Source organism: Alligator mississippiensis, chromosome 9 (assembly GCF_030867095.1).
Source record: "Alligator mississippiensis isolate rAllMis1 chromosome 9, rAllMis1, whole genome shotgun sequence".
Classification (NCBI taxonomy): domain Eukaryota; kingdom Metazoa; phylum Chordata; order Crocodylia; family Alligatoridae; genus Alligator; species Alligator mississippiensis.
In genome coordinates, this window is record NC_081832.1 from 49,462,938 (window position 1) to 49,482,127 (window position 19,190).

The window sequence follows — 19,190 nt, forward strand, 5'->3', positions numbered from 1 at the left end:
CTTGTCCCTTGGCCTCAGACATGGTGTCTACCTTGAAGGAAACTTTGTCACAAACAGGCGTTTATAAACCTATTAGCCCTTGCCATTGCCCTGGACCATTGTTCTAATATAACATCTACTTTACCTACAAGGTAAAAGCATACCATTTTCTGGCCATCAATCATAAGCACTTTCTCCTGCAACAGACACCAACTCACCAACCTATACCTTCTCAAGGAGCCAGGGAAAAAGAAGTTGGTATCTAAATTTGATGGTCCCATTAAGCCATGGAAGCTCAGTCTACTGGGACTAAATATAGTTATTGGTATCCAGCTGCAAGGAAGCCCTTTCAGGAACAGGATCCCACCTGGCTATGAAAGCAGACAAGCCAAGGACTGTGCAAGACTGCCAGCTAACTGGTTCTTTCAGATCTGGTGTTTCTGCTACAGTTGTTCCATAGACTTCAGTCCTGAGCCCTGCCACGCTGGCTACTTTTACATACAGTTAATATATTTTAAAGGAAAGCAGGAGACTGAAGTAGAGTTTAAAAAAGAAATCTAATAACAAAGTATGCTTTTTTCCAGTAGTGGAGCTAATGCTATAGAAATGCATGTTCTTCAGTTATTGTCCAAATGTTCACTTTATTTTCTATTTCCTGTGGATTGGCTGTTTTTTCTAACAATGATGTACTTTTGGGTCCACCTCACTTGTTTCAATGTGACTTCAGTTCTTTAAAATTTGTTGCCAAGTATGCTCCAAATAATAAAACAAATCTGTGCTTACAAGACTCTGTTGAATGCACTTATGCTCTAATGCAACATTTCAGACAGGTCTCCCAGGTTCCAACAAAATATCTACTCTATCCTCCATTGCACAACGAAATGAAGGCAGCAAAGTTATGTATCTCATGTAAAAACATCTCCCTTCAACACAGATATTTTGCAGAACAAAAAGGTGAAACATGAATGTATCTGGGAAAAAGAATAGATTTGCTCCTGGAAAAAAATAATACTGACATTTATATAGCCCCTTGAATTAAAAAATATTGATGGTCAGCTAGGTCTTATATATTGCCAGCTCTATGAGGATTGGAAGAACTGAAGTTAGCTCGCCCACAGCACCACTGTTGTTCGATTGGTCCTAAGGAATGCAGGCTGCAGCAATTACCTGATTCCACGGGTTTCTGATTCCACTGGCTTCAATTTGTAGTGCAAGGTGATAGTAAACATGCAAAAACTATATTGCAAGCCAGCCCCGTTTACACAAAAAGGAATATTGCTCTTTGACAGAATAGTGTCCTAGGAATGGGCAGTGTGCATGTGCTGTAACTCAGTGAAGTCCAATGAACAGTGCACCTCCAGAGTAATCTGGATATATACCACCTACATATATATAGGTGGTATATATGTTACTCCAGAGGTGCACTGTTCATTGGACTTCACTGAGTTACAGCATGTTCACACTGTCATTATGTATCTATATATATGTTTGTGCATGTGTACACCCCGCCCCTCCCTTCAGCTGATAAGGTCTGCTGGGAGTATTAGCCAGATTTCACTCTTTAGGCCTGTGCCCACCTGCTCTCAAGGATATGCTCACGAGCTGCCTTAGCACATGTGCCAGGTGTCAGCCACTGCATGGATTCCAGCAACCACTGAATGAGCTCACAGTCACCCTGGGGAAAGCCCAGAGACTCGACTGCCATGACTTTGATGATATCTTCAGTGGTGGGCTCCCCTTCAGTGGGCTTGCTCGGATTGGCTGCAGTCTCCGGTGGGTATCTATGGGGCTCTGCCTCCTCTACACCCCATCCATGCACCAGCCTATAGGACAGCCCTCGATGTTCATGCAGCTTGCCCTCCGATGTTGCCTCTGTCCGTCCCTCTCACAGAGTGGTATATGATGCTTCGTCTCAATCCCTGTGTTCCTGGGATATCCTGGACTGCCCCAGGCTTCCCTATGGGGCTCTGGCTAGGCCTGGTTATTGGCCACGATCCTCTGGCTACTCCTATCTTTGGAGTGCCACTTCTGCCCCTGCCCTTACCTCAGGGCCTCTTCGGGCTGATCCCCATCAAAGGTGGGGTAGTACAATCAATCAAAAGAAAAGCAGGAGAAAAAGAAAAGAAAAAGACTTTGCCCATAATCCAGGGTAGGGTCGTGGTCCATTCCTCATCCTACTCATGGCCTCCATAGTTTATGGTTTTCATCATCCCTTGATGACGTCTGGGGTCCTCCCCTCCACTGGGGCCCCCCTCTTGTGCTCTGGTGCTCCACGCCAGCATTGAGAATGCTCGGCGCGGGAAGCACCTGGGGTGTGCACCTCCTGCAGTGCCTCCCCAGCGCCTCCCTTGGTGCCGGATTTTATCCCGGCAGGCAGCGTCCAGGGATGATGTCACCCACCCATGCTGGCCCAAGCCAGAAGTAGACGTGGCTCACAAACCGAGCAGCTGTTTGGTGCCCACGTGGCATGGCTGCCACTTCTCCTCCTGTAAGAGGTAAGTTTGCACTAGTTTCAGGGCTTTTCATGTCTTGTTCTCTAGCCCACTATGGGGGTAGGGGTCCCCCATCTCCTGGTGACTGTCCTCCCGGGACATAACCCCCGCTTCAAGATGCCTTGGGGTGTCTTAATCCTCAGTTCTGGTTTCCTACCTCATATTCCCTTCGTCTTTAAGGTCTGATGTCTCATGTCGCTGGGCCCGCTCTCATTCCTGCACCTGAAGAAAAAATCCACTACGATGTTATGTTTTCCTGGCCAGTGTGATATATAAAATTTGAATGGTTGCAGGCGCATGGCCCACCTAGTAAAAGAGCATTATCCATCTTGGCTGTACTCAACCATTTTAGGGGTGTGTGGTCCATCATGAGTTTGAATTTCCTCCCCATTAAGTAGTACTGGAAATGCTCGACTGCCCATTGAATTGCCAGACACTCCCTTTTTATATTAGCGTACCATGTTTCTGCCAGTAACAATTTCCAGCTTGCATAGGCAGCGGGTCTCTCTAGTCTGCCATTCTCTTGAGTCAGGACTGCTCCAATGGCAAATTCTGATGCGTCCATCTGTAAGATAAAAGTTTTATGAAAGTCACGTGTATGTATTACTACGTCCTTGCATAAGGCTTTCTTTAGATGTTTGAAGTTATGTGTCATCTCTGGGGTCCATTTTATGGCTCCCAATCATCACCCTTTCAAGGCTTTTGTGAGAGGTGTCACTAACATAGAGAAGAAGGGAACAAACCGTCGGTAATAATTAGCTAACCCCAAGAACAGCCAGAGTTGTTTGCTGTTCTAAGGTGTTGCAAACTTATGGATTATGTCTACTATGTCCACCAGTGGTCTGATGGTTCCCTGCCTATCCAGAAAGCCCAGGTACTTGGTCTGTCTTTGGGCCAGCACGCACTTCCGTGGCTTGCCATCATTCTGCCCTTCGTAGTTTGGCCAATATGGCCCGGAGGGCCCTCTTGTGTTGCACCCAAGTCTGAGTAAATATGATGATATCGTCTATGTAGGCTGCTGCATATTCTGCATGAGGAGCCAGGATCTGATCCATCAGCCACTGAAATGTAGCCGCTGCCCAATGGAGTCTGAACAGCATGCATATAAACTCATAAAGGCCCAGGGTATTCCAAATGCTGTCTTAGCCCAGTCCCTCTTAGCTACCAGGATCTGCCAGTACCCTTTTGCTAGGTCCAACATTGTAATATACTGGACTTTCCCTATGCGCTTCACTATTCCAGCCACGTGGGACATTGAGGGCTATAGATTGTAAAGAAAGGACAGGTCGGGGAAGAAAGGGGGGGGGGGTTGCACTTTATGTCAGTGAGCAATACACATCAACCCTCATCAAGACAGAATCCGAGGTTGAGGAAGTAGAAGGATTGTGGGTTAGGCTACATGGGGGGCAAGGAGAAAGGGATTTGGTGGTAGGGGTCTGTTACAGACCCCCACACCAAGGGGAAGAAATAGATGCGGGGCTCCTGAGGCAACTCTCGGAAACCATAAAAGCTAAAGAGGCGGTAGTCATGGGGGACCTAAACTACCCGGACATCTGCTGGGAGACGCAGACAGCAAGGTCCCATCGCTCACGCAGGTTTCTAACTTGTGTACAGGACCTCCACCTGACACAGGAGGTGCATGGTCCCACTAGGGGGAATGCCATACTGGATCTGGTATTGGCAACGGGAGATGACATGATAGGGGACCTCCAGATCGGTAGCTATCTGGGAGACAGTGATCACCTTATAATAGAATTCAACATAAGACGGCGAGTGGGTAAGGTAACTAGTAGGGTGAAAGTGCTAGACTTTAGGAAAGCTGATCTCAATGCACTCAGGCGATTAGTCAAGGAAGCACTGCAGAGTAGGAGTTTTGAAGTGATGGGAGCCCAAGAAGGGTGGCTGTGCCTAAAGGAAACGATCCTTCGGGCACAAAGCAAGACGATCCCCGAGCGAGGCAAAAGAGGGAAAGGGGCCAGGAGGCTTCAATGGCTGACCAGAGAAATCCAGGGCAGCCTAAGGGCCAAAAGGGGAGCACATAAAAAGTGGAAACAGGGTGAGATCACTAAAGATGAATATACCTCCTCTGCTCGTGCTTGTAGGGAGGCAGTTAGGCGGGCCAAAGCTACCATGGAGCTGAGGATGGCAACCCAAGTAAAAGACAACAAGAAATTGTTTTTTAGATATATTGGGAGTAAAAGGAAGGCCCAGGGAGGATTAGGACCGCTGCTAAATGGGCAGAAACAATTGGTGACAGATAGGGGGGACAAGGCTGAACTCCTCAACGAGTTCTTTGCCTCAGTGTTCCTAAGTGAGGGGCACGACAAGTCTCTCACTGGGGTTGTAGAGAGGCAGCAGCAAGGCGCCAGACTTCCATACGTAGATCCTGAGGTGGTGCAGAGTCACTTGGAAGAACTGGATGCCTTTAAGTCGGCAGGCCCGGATGAGCTCCATCCGAGGGTGCTGAAGGCACTGGCCGACATCATTGCAGAGCCACTGGCGGGAATATTTGAATGCTCATGGCGCATGGGCCAAGTCCCGGAGGACTGGAAAAGGGCTAACGTGGTCCCCATTTTCAAAAAGGGGAGGAAGGAGGACCCGGGCAACTATAGGCCGGTCAGTCTCACCTCCATCCTTGGTAAAGTATTTGAAAAAATTATCAAGACTCACATTTGTGAGAGCCCGGCAGGGCAAATTATGCTGAGGGGAAACCAGCATGGGTTTGTGGCGGGCAGATCGTGCCTGACCAACCTAGTCTCTTTCTATGACCAGGTTACGAAACGCCTGGACACGGGAGGAGGGGTGGATGTCGTATACTTAGACTTCAGGAAGGCCTTCGATACGGTATCCCACCCAATACTGGTGAACAAGTTAAGAGGCTGTGATGTGGATGACTGCACGATCCGGTGGGTGGCGAATTGGCTAGAGGGTCGCACCCAAAGAGTCGTGGTAGATGGGTCAGTCTCGACCTGGAAGGGTGTGGGCAGTGGGGTCCCGCAGGGTTCGGTCCTTGGACCGATACTCTTTAATGTCTTCATCAGCGACTTGGACGTGGGAGTGAAATGTACTCTGTCCAAGTTTGCAGATGACACAAAGCTATGGGGAGAAGTGGACACACCGGAGGGCAGGGAACAGCTGCAGGCAGACCTGGATAGGTTGGACAAGTGGGCAGAAAACAACAGGATGCAGTTCAACAAGGAGAAATGCAAAGTGCTGCACCTAGGGAGGAAAAATGTCCAGCACACCTACAGCCTAGGGAATGACCTGCTGGGTGGCACAGAGGTGGAAAGGGATCTTGGAGTCCTAGTGGACTCCAAGATGAACATGAGCCGGCAGTGTGACGAAGCCATCAGAAAAGCCAATGGCACTTTATCGTGCATCAGCAGATGCATGACAAATAGGTCCAGGGAGGTGATACTTCCCCTCTATAGGGCGTTGGTCAGACCGCAGTTGGAGTACTGCGTGCAATTCTGGGCACCACACTTCAAGAAGGATGCGGATAACCTGGAGAGGGTACAGCGAAGGGCAACTCGTATGGTCAAGGGCCTGCAGACCAAGCCCTACAAGGAGAGACTAGAGAAACTGGACCTTTTCAGCCTCCGCAAGAGAAGGTTGAGAGGCGACCTTGTAGCTGCCTATAAGTTCATCACAGGGGCACAGAAGGGAATTGGTGAGGATTTATTCACCAAGGCGCCCCCGGGGGTTACAAGAAACAATGGCCACAAGCTAGTAGAGAGCAGATTTAGACTGGACATAAGGAAGAACTTCTTCACAGTTCGAGTGGCCAAGGTCTGGAACGGGCTCCCAAGGGAGGTGGTGCTCTCCCCTACCCTGGGGGTCTTCAAGAGGAGGTTAGACGAGTATCTAGCTGGGGTCATCTAGACCCAGCACTCTTTCCTGCTTATGCAGGGAGTTGGACTTGATGATCTATTGAGGTCCCTTCCGACCCTAACATCTATGAATCTATGAATCTATGGGGAATGCATGAAAGACCACCAGTGCATTCAGGCGACAGTAATCGATGCACAGTCACAGGGACCCATCTAGCTTGGGGAATGGGACTAATGTGCTCTGCCTGGACTCTTGGATGGATGAATTACACCCTGTTCGAGCATCTTTTGGATCTCTTTGTGAATTTCCCCAAGAAGGTGATGAAGTATTGGGTGCCATTTCTCCTGTACTATCACTCCAGAAGGCGTTACTATCTTGTGGCAGGTATGTCATACCCACCCTGGCTCTTCGTGGAAAACATCCTTGAATTCTCACACCATTGTCTGCATCTTGTATCTTTAGAGTGCCAATAGTTCTTCTCCTATCCACACAAAGTGTTCTGCCTTTGATTTTGGCACCTCCTGTGTCATACCCTGAGGGCTGAGGTCCTCTGGGTCATCTTCTGTGAACGTGACCCACCACTCAGGATCGTGCCATTCCCTTAGGAGGTGCACATGGTAGATCTGTTTTTCCCGTAGGTGGCCTGGTCTGTGAACCTCATAGTAAACCAGGTCCACCTAATGAATTATTTCAAAGGGGCCTTACCACTGTGTCAACAATTTGCTCATGGACACAGGTAGGAGCATGAGGACTCTTTGGCTGGGCTCGAATTCCCTCTCTCTGGTACAGATGTTGTATTTTTCCTTTTGCCAGCACTGCGCTTCATGCATGTTATCCCTGGTGATCTCCTGGGCTACCTGGATGCTTTGTTGAAATTCTTATTAATAGGTAATTGGATTCTGTGCACCTTAAGTATCCTGCTCCCAGTCCTGCAATGTTTGCAGAAGACCCCTAGGGCAGTGGCCCAGTATGAGGTCGAACGGTGAATGCTTTGTTGCTTCTTGTGGGGTGTCCTGACTCGCAAATAATACCAATGGGAGGAGCAAATCCCATTTCTGCAGATCACCCTGTATACATCATTGGAGAATCCATTTTATAGTACCATTAAGACGTTCAACCAGGCCATTGGTCTGGGGCTGGTATACATAGGTCCAGAGTTGCCTAATTTGGAGGATGAGGCACATGACTTGTAATACCCCCAACATAAAGTTCCGTCCTTGGTTGGTGAGGATTTCTTACAGTATCCCCATCCTCGCAATCCATTTGATAAGCTCCACTGCTGTCTGGGGTGCAGTCACTGCCTGGGGTGGTATCGGCTCAGGGTAGCGCGTGCTGTAACTGATGAACACCAGTATGTACTGGTGTCCCGCACTGCTACAAGGGCCCGACTACATCCATTGCTATCCTGGAGAACGGTGTATTGATGACAGGTAGGAGTTGGAGTGGGGCCTGTGCTGAGTAGTCTGCTCTTGCCTTCTGGCATTCAGGGCATGCCGCACACCGGCGGGCAACCACCTCCCCTAACCCTGGCCAGAAGAACCACCTGGTCACCTTGGCAATGGTCTTATCATGCCCAAGGTATCCTTCTGTAGGGTTCGCATGGTGAGCCTCCATGTTACTTGGTGGAACTGGGTAGGGAATACTAGTTGCATTCCCTCCTGCTCTGCCATACTCCCTTTCTGAATCTGATACAGAAGATGGTTTCTTACCTCAAAATATGAGTTCCCAACCGGCATCCCTCTCTGGCTATCTCTGGTGTTTAGAGCTTGCATCCTGACTGCCTGGAGATCCTGGTCTTCCTCCCATGTTTCTCTGAACTGTGGACTACTGGCCACATCATGCAAGCTGACTTCATCGGCATCGCCCATCAATCCTTCATCCTCGTCAAGTTCTCCAATCCATCCCTCGTGGTCCTTGATTCTTTGATGTTCTGCTTCTGTGTCCTGGATCCATTCTAGGGTATCATAAATAGGTGTCTAATCTCGTCTGAGCAACATGTCGCATGCCAGTTGGGGCACCATGCCCACCAAGAGCTCCCCCTGGTGCTCCATTACCTGGAGCCAGATGCATTGATGCGTGATTTGCTCGGCTTTTCCATGCAGACATGCTACCCTTACAGGACGTGCCTTGCAGTTCCTTCAGAGTGTTATGATGTCAGTCCATACTAACGATTGCATGCAGCCAGAGTCCAATGTGGCTTTGACAGGGTGATTTTCTACCCATGTGTCTATAACCGGGCATCCCCAAGTGGCGTTATCTGCTCCTGAGGTGTAACTACAATCTATCAGCTCACTTGCATCTGTCTCTTTCCATGTTTTGATTTGTCCCCTTGAGGAATTGTCCAGGCGCCATAGCTCGCCAAGACCACCTAGGCATTCTCGGAAGAAGTCACCCATCCTGCCACATAGGAAACAAACCATGTCCTTCAGGTTGCCCCTGTTAAAGGGTCACCTTCATTCTATCTCTCTAGAGGGTGGAACCACCTGGGTAGTGGTCTGCTTTCCCCAGCTCTACCCTGCCTCCAATGCAGCAAAGGCCTTGGCCAGCTTCAGAGTCTCTTCGCAGCTGTGGGGAGAGTGTTGATGGACCCAGAGCTGAGTTCATTCTTCCAGATCATTCTGGAACTGCTCCAGCAGTATTTGGTCTGCCAAGGTGTCCCAATCATATACTGCAGGGCTCAGCCACTTATTCAAGAGATCCTGCAAAAGCTGGAACAGAATCCTAGGTCATCTCTCATCCAGTCCTTTCTTAGCCCAGAACAGCTTCCGATAATGCTCTGGATTAATCTCGAGCCAATATAAGACGGCTGCCTTGACTTGATCATAGTCCTGGGCTCCATCCCAAGAAAGGGCCCCGTAGGCTGCTTGGGATTTGCCCACAACTAGCACACTCAATTGGCTAGCCCAGTACCCTTTTTCCAATCATGTCATAATTGCGTGGCACTCAAAGGCCTCCGGGTCATCCTCCCGAGTCATCTTTGGCATTTTAAATACGGCCAGACTATGGTGTAGCCAGTCCTGCTGGTGGTCCATCTTTTGCTGCTGTGCATCCAAAATATGTGTGAGGGCTTGCAGATTTTGGCTGAGTACGTCTGGAGAGGCCATTGCTGCCAGCTGCATTGTGATGTATTCTATGTCTACCAGGTCTTCTTGGTGTTTCCCAACCAATGCACCACTTTGTGCCTGCCTGGCCTCAAGGATACGCTCACGAGCCACCTTAGCATGTGCGCTAGGTGTTGGTCGCTGCGTGGATTCCAGTGACCTCTGAATAAGCCCACAGTCACCCCAGGGAAAGCCCAGTGACTCTCCTGCCATGACTTTGATGATACCTTCAGTGGTGGGCTCCCCTTCAGTGGGCTTGCTCCAATTGGCTGAAATCCTCAGTGGGTATCCGTGGGGCTCCGCCTCCCTTACACCCCATCCATGCACCAACCTATAGGACAGCCCTCAGTGTTCATGTGACTCGCCCTCCGATGTTGCTTCTGTATGTCCCTCTCATAGAGCGGTATACAATGCTTCATCTTAATCCCTGTGTTCCTGGGATGTCCTGTACTTCCCCAGGTTTCTCTATGGGGCTCTGGCTAGGCCTGGTTATTGGCCATGATCCTCTGGTTATTCCTGTCTTTGGAGTGCCACTTCTGCCCCTGCCTTTACCTCAGGGCCTCTTGGGGCTGATCCCTATCAAGGTGGGGAGGGTGGGGTTACAATCAATGAAAAGAAAAGGGGGAAAAAGAAAAGAAAAGGACCTCGCCTGTAATCCAGGGTAGGGTCATGGTCGGTTCCCCTTCCTACTCATAGCTTCTGTGCTTTATGGTTTTCATCATCCCTCGATGACATCCAGGGTCCCCCCCTCCACTGGGGAACCCCTGTGGTGCTCTTATCCTGACTCGCATGCTGCTCAGCAATGTTGAGAATGCTTGGCGTGGGAAGCACCTGCGGTGTGCACCTCCTGCAGTGCCTCCCCAGTGTCTCCCTTGGTGCCTGCTTTTATCCTGGCTGGGTGGTGTCCAGGGATGATGACACTTACCCGTGCCAGCCAAAGCTGTAAGCAAGAATGGCTTGCAAACCACACGGCTGTTTGGTGCCAGTGTGGTGCGTCCACCTCTTCTCCTCCTGTAAGAGGTAAGTTTGCCTTAGTTTCAGGGCTTTTCATGTACCAGTGGGCTGTCCCATTCTTTGTCCCACTGGGGGGGGGGGACCCCCAGTGACTGTCCTCCTGGAACAGGGCCTTTTCACATCAGTGAAGGGAGATAAACCCTAGGGGGAGATGCAGCTGATTATAAGCCATGAAAATAAGGTTCTAACCATGTGTGTATCTAGCTAAGGTACCTGTGCCCCCCCCCACCATAGCACTTCAGAATGTTCATATGTATATTAGCCTCATCTTACAGATGGAAAATTGAGACATGTAGTAGTTGAGCAGCTTCCAAAAATTACATAGACAGACTAAATATTCAGAGCTGTGCCTGCCTTGAAGAAATGAAGGTATTCCAAACAAGTGGAAACTTAAAAATGTAGGCCTAAGTGGCTTTGTCAAGAAACCATAGAGAATCCTTGGCACAATCAGGAAGAGAAGTCAGCTCTCCTGACCCTCATAGCTCTAACTCAAAGATTGTTTATTGCAGCAATTACTGAAAGAGCTGGAGAGTGGAAATGTGAATCGTCAAAATAGAAACAATACAAAAGAAAAACTGTAATAAAGCAATAAAACGGCAACAGGGAAATCAAGGAATCAGCAGGTCGTTAATTAGACTATTTGTGTATCACAGATGTGTAGTGTGTTTAATTGCATTTCTCTAGATTGCAATATAATTTCAGTTTCTTATATTAAAAGAGAAGGTTCTCTATTATTGATACCAGAACTGGCACCCTAGCCAAAGCCAGCCTGACTAGAGGTGCTGGAAGATTAGCTATTCAGGCGCTGGAAGATTAGCTATTCACCTGCCTCCAGGGACATTATCTTATTGAACTTGGTGATGGATCCCACAGGTCATTGTAGTTTCATAGTAGCTAGGGTCAGGAGGGACCTGAACAGATCATCTAGCCTGACCCCCTGCCACAGGCAGGAATGAATGCAGGAGCTGCATGTTATGGATTAGGTGGGCCTGGTCTTACACTCTTCTTCCACAGGTGATCATCTAACCTCTTTTTGAATTTACCCAAGGTAGGGGCGAGGACCACTTCCCTAGGAAGTTGGTTCCAGATTCTGTCCACCCTAACTGTAAAATATTGACTTCTGATCTCTAACTTAAACCTATTCTCCATCAGCTTATTACCATTGTTCCTTGTCACCCCAGGTGGTGCCAGGGAGAATAGGGCTCTTCCTATTTGCTGATGATCTCCCCTGATGAGTTTGTAGGCAGCCACCAGGTCCCCCCTCAGCCTCCTCTTGCCAAGGCTGAACTTTGTACTTTTGCAACAGCAAAAAAAGTGTGTCATTGTGCATTAAAAGTTTATTTCAAGGCTGAGCCAGGCAAATTCTGGCCCTTCAAAAATATATTCAATTGAACATCCACCATAGTAAAAGGCAGAAGATCAAAATGCTATTCTCTAGTACTCTTCCTAACACTGGGTGCTTATTGGACAATGGAAATGATTGTGGAACATCAGTCACACCAAACCATGTGTAATTGATGCTGGAACATGGGCGGGCAAAATATGGCCCATGGGATGAATCTTGCCTGCCAGGTGATTCCATCCAGCCCACAGGCCCTCTCCAAAAGCCAAAAGGCAATTATCACTGGCCACACATTATGGGTCTGGGTTGTGCTGGCCCCACACACTGCTGCCATGTGCAGCTGGGAACTCAGGTGGGAATGAAGGAGCTGCATGCTATGGGTTAGGTGGGCCTGGTCTTACACTCTGCTTCCACATGGGGCTGGGGACTCGGTCGAAATGCAGAAGCTGTATACTTTGGGGCTAAGGCAGAGCTGGCCCCACATGTTGCCACCGTGTGGGGCTGTGGACTTAGGCAGAGCACAGGAGCTATGGGTCAAAGTGAGACTGGCCCTGAATGCTGCCACCACATGGGGCTGGGGACTTGGGCAGGAAAGTGGGACCTGCGTGCTTTGGGGCTAGGTGGGGTTGGCCTGCATGCTGCCACCACGTACGGCTGGGGACAAAAATATTTTTGAAATATAATTAAAATATATTATAGTAGAATTTTGATTTTTAGTATATGATTTGGGGGTTTTTTGTTGTTTTTTTTTTTCCAGTTTCAAGATGGCAGCTCCTCCCCCTTCCCAAAAGAAGTACTTCTAGAATAAGGGAGGGACTTCTGGTGGCAAAGGTCAGGGGTTGGGGTGGGACTTCTGGTTCCAAAATAGTGACCAGGGGGTAGGGCACCTGTCAAGGGGTGGTGCTACCCTTGCAGTCCTTGACAACACACCAAAACTCATTCAGTGGCCCTCCAGCCAAAATAATTGACCATCCCTGTGTTAGAAAATGAGATTTACTGCTAAACAGGGGAAAAGAGGAACCCACATTATAACCCAAGTCAGAATTATGGCTAGGGACTGATGATCATTTTAAAAGGGATAGGGACTTACTATCTGTGAGTGTATGTGATAGCATGTGAGGCTGCAGTAAAGAGATGGGATCCAGTTGACAAAAATAGGGAAGAACATTTTGGGCATCATCCGGCCAACCTGGTAAGGAGGGCTTTAAACTAGGGCCCACGGGGGGACCAAAAGTATCCAACAACAGAGCATGAAGTCCAGAGGGGAAAGGACTCAAAGAAGTAACTCAACTCTGAGAAAGGGCTAGAGAGCTATAGCACTGCAACAAGTGGTACAAAAGGGAAGTGAGGAAGTCAAATGCAGAATACGTCTAAGGGGAGAGATAACAAAAGAGAAGTTAAAGAGCTTTTGTTGGGTCTGAATGAATTCAAGTCCACAGGACCAGATAAGCTTCATCTCAGGGTCCTGAAGGTACTTGCAGAGATCTTGGAGCATTTAGCAACGATCTTCATGAAGCTGTGGGAGACGAGCCAGGTACCAGAGGACTGGAAAAGGCCCAACATACTGCCCCTCTTTAAAAAAGGCAAGAAAGAGGACCCGGGGAACTACATACTGGTTAGCCTCACCTCATGTTATGCCTCAGCTCTGTATTCTTGGGCAACCCTGGCACAGGATGCAGTCTGTCTGACTCACAAAGGACTCCCCCCCCCCTCCCCTCCTCTACCTAAACGAAACTGATTAAGATGCAGTGAGAGACGCACCTAAAACTCTCCAGATAAGGGTGATAAGAGTGAAACAACTGCCCTAGGTCTCATTTACATCCGAGATGGAACCAGATGACCATTCATTTACATGAGAGATGGAAAACAGAAAGCCTGAAGCAGAGACTGCAGTGAATTCTGGGACCAGAGAAGCAGGAGAGCGCTGCATGATGGGGAATCTGTGCTTCCAATGTTAATTAACCCATGTTCACACACACCCAGCTCAGCATTTATCAGACCAGTTCTAATCTGGATTTGCTAAGGACTTTTCTCCCCCCAGACACACACACACAGCTCTAAGTTTAATAGGCATCTCGGGCCGTACATTCCCCGGTCCCACTATGGGAGGCCTATTTAAACTTGATTGACTAAAACTCGGTTGCTGGGTTAGGGAATGCTGAGGCAAGAGACCGAGTCCGAGGGGGTACGGGCAACATTTGAACAATGGTTAAGGGTTCATCACAGCATCCAGCCTGCTGGAGCCCTAATCCCAGGTGTTGTCGTATCTTTCCTGAGACGACTGGTGGGAGTCCTCTCCACAAAAGGTTATGAGCACCCCAATAATTGCTTTAAGTCTGTTAAAAAACTATAGTAAAATCTGGAAAAGTCATGCTAAGCTGAGGCTTGTTCACAACAAGTAAAAATCCAAAATCCTGATGCTGCAAGCTATCTATTGTTCCTGAAGAAACCATGAGATATCCCATCAGGATATCTGCCATCCATAGGAATCTCAAGATGGCTCCCAAGTATTTGGTTACTCCCTAATCTTAAGTGTTTCCTGATTATCAATCAGTTTCCTGAGATGGTCCAAACCAGATAACCCCTTGTCAATAGAAAAGACAATGATTTACACTACTGAGGGTGCTTCAAAGCAGCTGAACTGAGGGTATAAAAATCTGTAAGTGTGTGTGCTTAAGAGGAGAAAGAAAAGGAGAAAGAAAGAAGAAGAAGAAGAAAACTCCTGTGCTGACACCATCCCCTGTCGTTCTTGGGACGCTGGAAGAACAGATCGTCTCTCTCTTCAAGGATTGTGCTACGGACTGTGCCTGTCAGCTTTGCAGCCTGGGTACCATGGACTCGGTGAGATTCCCAGCGTTCTCTCTTCTTTCTAGGCATAAACTTCTGAACCTGAACTGTATCAGTTAAGCTTGAGCTAAGTTTCCCCAAATACTTAGTGAAACCAGGGTAGTATTGTCATTGTTTGTGTTTGTTTTTCTTTTGCATGTCTATTACTACTAGTACTATTATATATTTCATATGCTTAGCAATAAATAACTTTTATAGGCAAACTGGTAGTAATTGGGTATATTTTTCCTTCTCTGCTTCTTTTTCCTCCTGTGCTCTGCAGCAACGCTTCTTTTACCTATGCTAAAGATCCCTGTGAAGCCCAGATTATTGTGGGGTTTGCTCATCAAGAGGCCAAAGATTGGGACGTGCTGAGTTTGAAACACATAAGGGGATCAGCTTGTACAGGCTGATTGACCCAGTTTGACTCAGACGTGCCCTTATGAACTGAATGCTGGCCCATGAGGGTGTCAGCTGGACACCCAGCCAGATTCAGAGGGATTCTGTTTACCTGTGTGCTTGTGTCTGACTGCATTTTATTGTTGCTCTTATGAACTGATTCTTGGCATATGAGGGTGTCAGCCTGTCCATGCTGATCAGCCCGGCCAGGTCAGGCGTGTCACGTTAATTGGTGTGTGTTTGTGTGTATGACTGATTTGGTGACTGGAGGAACCCAGTCCCATTGAGATTGAGTCCTGCAAGATAGCTCCACTGGGGGTGAGGGCTTGCAGAAGGGAGAAATACAGCTCTGTATAGTAACACAAGCAGCACATTGACAGAATCACTAAGACCCTAGAAACTATCCCTAATAAATGAGCACACCCCAAAGTAATGGGCAAATTTGGTAACACTCACTAATTAGGAAGTTACTAGAGCATATCCTAATGCAGGCCATCTGCAAGCATTTGGAAGAGGAAGGGATGATTGCAAGTAGCCAACATGGATTTATGAAAAACAGATTGTGTCAAACAAACCTGATCTCCTTATTTGACAAAGTAATTACTTGGGTGGATGAAAGGAATGCTGTGGATATCGTGTATTTGGACTTCAGAAAAGCTTTTGACAAGGTCCCATGTGACCTTCTTATAAACAAATTGGATAAATGTGGGCTGGATAAAACTACTACAAGGTCAATAAATAACCAGCTCATTGCCTCAAGCAAAGGCTAATTATTAACTAGTCCATGTCAGAATGGCAGGAGGTTTTGAGTGGAATCCCACGGGGGCCTGTCCTCAAGATAGTGCTGATCAATCTATTTATTAACAATTTGGATGCTGGCATAGGAAGCTTCTTGAGCAATTTGCTGATGATATGAAAGTAGAAAGGGTTGTGAAAATGTTGGAGGATGTAAGCACAATTGAGAAGGATCTCAACAGGCTGAAAAGCTGGGCTACAGTTGACAGGATGAAGTTCAATGCAGACATATGCAAGCTGATACACCTTCAGAGAAATAATCAAAACCCCAAATAAAAATGGGGGTGGGGTGTACCTGGCTGGATGTCAGCTCTATGGAAAAGGACTTGGAAGTCTGGGTAGATCCCAGACTCAATATGAGTCTGCAGTGTGATGCAGCTGCACAAAAGGCAAATGTGGTTTTGGGCAGCATCAATAGAAGCATTAGGTGCAAGATACCGGAGGTGATAGTGCCTCTCTGCTTGCATTGGTTAGGTCTTATCTGCAGTGCTGTGTGTAGTTTTGGGCTCCACATTTTAAAAAAATACGAAGAGAAGTTAGCATTAAAAGGTGGGCAATAAAGGTGTTCAAGGTCTTGGAAGGCAAGTCATATGAGGAGAAGCTGAACGAGCTAGACATGCAGAAAAGGTGCTTAAGCGGGGACATGATAGTCTTCAAATACTTCAAGGACTGTCATAAAGAGAGGGAAAACACCCCTTTCTCTCTTGCTGCAGAGAGAAGGACACAAATCATTGGCTTGAAGTTGCAACAAAGAACATTTTTCTTGGATAGCTGGAAAAAACTTCTTCACTGTTAGAACAGTGAGGCAGTGAACTGGACTGCCTGGGGAAGCGTGCTCAAGAAGAGGTTTAACAGCCACTGGTTAGGGATGATCTAGGCATAGCTGTGCCTGTCTTCTACTAGAGGCATTTTCCCCATGCTTCTGGGTTTTGCAGGTTGCTTTTGCCTCCACCCCCACATTTTTCTGCTATATGTGTCAGGGTATTTTTAAATCTTTCCAGAGGCATTGGGTATCAGCTACAGCTAAGGCTGGGGACTTCAATTGGGGTGTGCAAATTCTCCTGCTAGGAGCAAAGCTAGAGGTTCATGGCTGGAGGGTCTTGCCTCTTTGCTCAGGGTCAGACTGATCACCATATTTGGGGTCAAGAAGGAATTTTATCCCATGGTCAGATTGGTACAGGCTGTAGGGGTTTTTGCCTTCCTCTAGAGGAGGGAGAGAATGAGGGGAAATAGCCTGCCTGGCTGTAGAAGCCAGGCACAGGACACAAAAGGCTGTCTCCCAAAGACTGCTGCTGGTTCTGGTTGGGCTCAGCTTGCAGGATCCTTCCAAAACAGCCCTCTCCCATCTCCCACACCCAAACCCAGAGTCTGGATACAACCCAGGCATCTTGGCTCCTATCCATGCTTCTGCTTACCACCCTTCTAGCAGCAAGTCAAAGAAACATAAAAACAGAAAGAGTTCACAATTTATGTACAAAACAAGGAATGACATAGATATAGACACAGTCGCACAAGGAAACGAGATGTTAGTGGTCAGCCTGACAGACACTAGTCTCAGCAGCTCAACAGCCTAACTCTTGACAGTTTTTTTTTGCTAGACACAAGGGAGTTTTAAGGAGGTGTTTGAGGGAGGCTAATGAGTAGCTCTGTAGATTTTTATGGCAGCCTGGGTGTTTGAAAATCTAATAAAGTGAGAGATAAAGGCACTGCCCTGTCAGAAGCAGAAATCAATATCTTGTTGGGGAATGAGATGATTATAAAGGGGAGGATATGCTATGAAGGTCCATGAATTCCCAATTGGACAGCTCCACTAGTATTATTGGTGAAATTTCACAAACAGTATGGCACAGTAGAGAATTGCATACAATACTCCAAACACAGCCAAGGCTCTACAAAGATTGGCTAATAGCATCTCTGAGAAACTAAGGCCTTATTTCCGGCTGGAGTGTTTACATGAATCAATTTCTGTTGATAACCTGAATATTGACGCTGTATATTTTCTTACCTGATTGAAGGCATAAGGAGGTCAACTAGAGATGAAAGAACAAGGTTCTATTGTAAAAAAAAAGACATTTCCCCATAATGGCTTTGATACAACAACTTCCAAGAAAAAACCAATACATCTTTCAACTTCTTTTAAACAGGCTTAATAAAGGATTAGAATCATGAACACAATGTTCTTGAATTACTATTTTACACACAATCCTGCTTTATTTAATTTTCCCCGTGTAACATTTGAGAGCCCAATATAAAATGTTAATTGTCATCTCAAGGTGACATAAAAACAAGTGCACCGTAGGAAGCATTTTCTTCTTTATCTGCCTTTAGGGGTCACAGTGTAGCTGGGTGAAGTGGGGGAAGGGTACTGCTTTTACACAAGACCCACAGAATATGGACTAAATTTGACCTTGCCATCAACAGGCGCAATTTATATTTGCATCAGTGATAATTAATTCCACTTATGCCAGGACAAAATTCAGAGATGTGGATGAGCTAACTAAACCGTGATCTTGAATGACTTCCTTTTCTACAATTCCCTCTCACATGAAAGAAATATCTCCCACCTTAGGTTGGCTCTTGGGCCATGCACCATTTGGGAAAGCCTTGTTAGTGCAACTCCACTGTAACCATGCTACCAAGGATCAGCAGTGGGGGATGCATGCCAGAGTCACATGGAATCACAGTCTCGCTTTATTTAGGAAAGCAGGGTGGAGTCATATCTTTTTCTACCATGAGGGGGCAAATCCCAACTTCATATACATCGAGAATGATTTGGGGAAGGGTCCACTGGGGGTTCCTTCAAAACGTTTTTACTCCCCAACCCCCTTCCAGCAGGATTTTCCCAGGAGCGTATAATCTGGATCTTAACTATATGTCTGTATGACTCTTGCATTCCCAATAAGAGGGGAACAGAGGGTCTTCTGCTGCATTGGGAACTTTTATTAAAAAACTTCTACTAAAAACTACCAGAGAGTTCCAAAAAAACAGCAGGAGCTGAACTCCATGGAATTTAAGGACAAACTCAATAATTTAGTACTAATTTTTCAGTTCAGGCCCATCCCTATTAAGAAAGAAAATCTTACAACTGAAAATGTTACTAAACAAAGTCCAATATTTTTCAGCAAAGTGCTCATGTGCATGTCTGATTCTTTTACCCATGCTGTTCACATGCTTAACATTTAGCATATACATTAGCATTTGCTGAATAGGGGCCTGTATGGCCCCTACATATGACAATTGTACTTTTCTTTGGCTACACATTGGCTAACAGATCTATGGTGCTCTCCTCAATGAAACTGTTTCAAAATAAGCCCTTTCTGGCAGAAAGTCAGATTCTGATAACCTGCTTGGAATTGACTCTACAAAGGATTGGAACTTGTCTCCACCAGCTATATCACAAATCATTGGGAA